Source organism: Halyomorpha halys, unplaced genomic scaffold, assembly GCF_000696795.3.
Source record: "Halyomorpha halys isolate HHAL.00 unplaced genomic scaffold, Hhal_1.1 Scaffold566.1, whole genome shotgun sequence".
Lineage (NCBI taxonomy): Eukaryota > Metazoa > Arthropoda > Insecta > Hemiptera > Pentatomidae > Halyomorpha > Halyomorpha halys.
The window spans coordinates 868,929-871,230 of record NW_027106661.1 but is presented as its reverse complement, the minus strand read 5'-3'; positions in this window follow the sequence as shown (position 1 = coordinate 871,230).

The following is a 2,302-nucleotide window of genomic DNA, read 5'->3' as shown; positions in this document are numbered from 1 at the left end:
ATAAAGTCAAGATTTGTTTCTTCTTTTTCTGTTGTATATTAATCCTATTCCAGAGAATTTTAATTTAAAGTTAATTCGCATGATATGTATTTAATGTGAAGTTACAGATATACATTGTGAATATTTTCAAAGTGAAGAAAAGAAAATAGACAAAAATTATTCAGTTTTGAATAATTACTTAAATTATAGTACGAATTTTGAATATATGCATGCATTGACAAATAATTATAGAGGCAATGAGAAAAAGAAAATATAAACATAAAAATACTCCTAAACAAACATGTCCTGTAAACTACTTTGTATCATAATAATAATAGTTCACGTATATAAAAAAAAATACAAATAAGTAAATATGGGAATGCATAACTAAATAAGTTAATACACTTAAATCATTGGATACATTTAAACAATCAGTTCATAAATACATAAATATTAGAAAATTACAAAAGTAGAATAAATAAATTAATGCAATTCTACATAAAATAATAACAAAATTAATTAAAATAAAAACTAAAATACATTAAAAAAATTAAAATCTGTACCACTACAACCCATGAAGGGTCATGGGTTCAGTACTTTGTAAGGAAGTTACTAGATCAGCGGTTGTGCTAGGAGGTGATTTGATCAGAATTCCACTCGATCGCCAGATTTTTACCCAATTAAGGGTGCCCAATTTATGAGGCTGGGTGGATCCCAGAACCCTGTTTCCTAATAAAGTAAAAAACTAATATTATTAGTCTTGTAGATTTTACTAAACGCAATTACACTGTATTGTACTTTAGTACTTTTTAATTCCTGTAATAACACTAATAGCCCTCCCTATTATGAAAAAAAAGTATTAGTGTATTTAACACGCTGTTTCTACACTTGTATTTTGAACTAATACTATTAGCTTTAATTATAAAACAGGGCTCAGGAGACCTCCAGAACCCACAGGATTGACACACGTCTACAGTGTGACAGAAAACAATTTTCTGCCCAGAACCCGAGTTCCAGTTACCCCTTGGAGTTATAAAAATACATTAGTAATAAATAAATAAAGAATAATATATTTATTAAAATAAACTTAAATAAACGAGGATAACTTTATTCAAACATAATCAATTCAGTCAGGTCCATAATAAAATGGAACTTATATTCTAAAAGTGGCCTTGCATCACGAAAATTTTTATTAAAGCAAATCTTTTTTTTTTTTTGTACAAGACGCAGTCAAAAAGTAGGATGTGATTAAATGTTTATTAAGTTTCTACGTCGCAGTTATGAAAATCTATGTTTATAAGATGAAATATTTTAGAAACTTCATCCTTAATTAAGTAAAGAATGAAGTTTTATTATTTTGTGTATCCATAACATTTTAACATTGATTACAAAAACCAGGAAAATTGTTGGTAATAATAGATGAATAGTAATATGAAATGTTTGATAAGTTGGAATCACGTTATCTTATTCTGAAGAGGGGAAGCCCACACTAGACTGTATGCTAATATTATTTTAATTTATAACACAGACCAATTTAATAAATAAAAATCACTAAGTTATTCTAGATATTTAATCACAAAATATTAGTTTGAAATTTAATTGTTTATTATCTTTCATATTATTTTCTTATTATGACTATAATATTAATAAATAGATTAATAAACGATTTTTTTTAAATTTATTAATTTCATTTTTTTTTTTATTAGTCGATACTAGTATTCTAATGAATTAATGTTCGGCCATCCATACTCAATAGACTCTAATCTCTCCCTTAATTTGGAATGTCAATTTACAAATATATTGTGCATTTTTTTTTTTTTTTATACCAAAATAGCAAAGAATTTCTAGTTATAAATAAATACAGATTTATTGATTATTATTAGAAAGCTCAAATGGATTTTAAAATCCGAAATATATTTTAAAATTCAGTGTAGCTCATATTAGCCAATATAGCCATTACAAAAATTAAACATTTAGGCTAAATATTTTTTCTGTGCATCTTCTCTGAAATAATATAAAAATCATTCTTTAAACTGATACAGATCTCCAAAAGCAACACAAGCTCTAAATAGAGAAAGTTTCAGGAAATTAGAAGAATTTTGCATCTGAATGAAATTTTATTTATTTTTTAATGTATGATTTTTCCTATAACCCAGCAATAGAAGGTATTAATATATTTTATACAGTTCAGTTACCATTTCATTGAGTACACAACTTTCATTGAAATTTTACTTAGGGGAGTTGATGAGCTAGAGTGAATAATTAGACCACATCTTATATTATATTATGTAATAAAATATTTGTTTTCATAATTTATTTATTG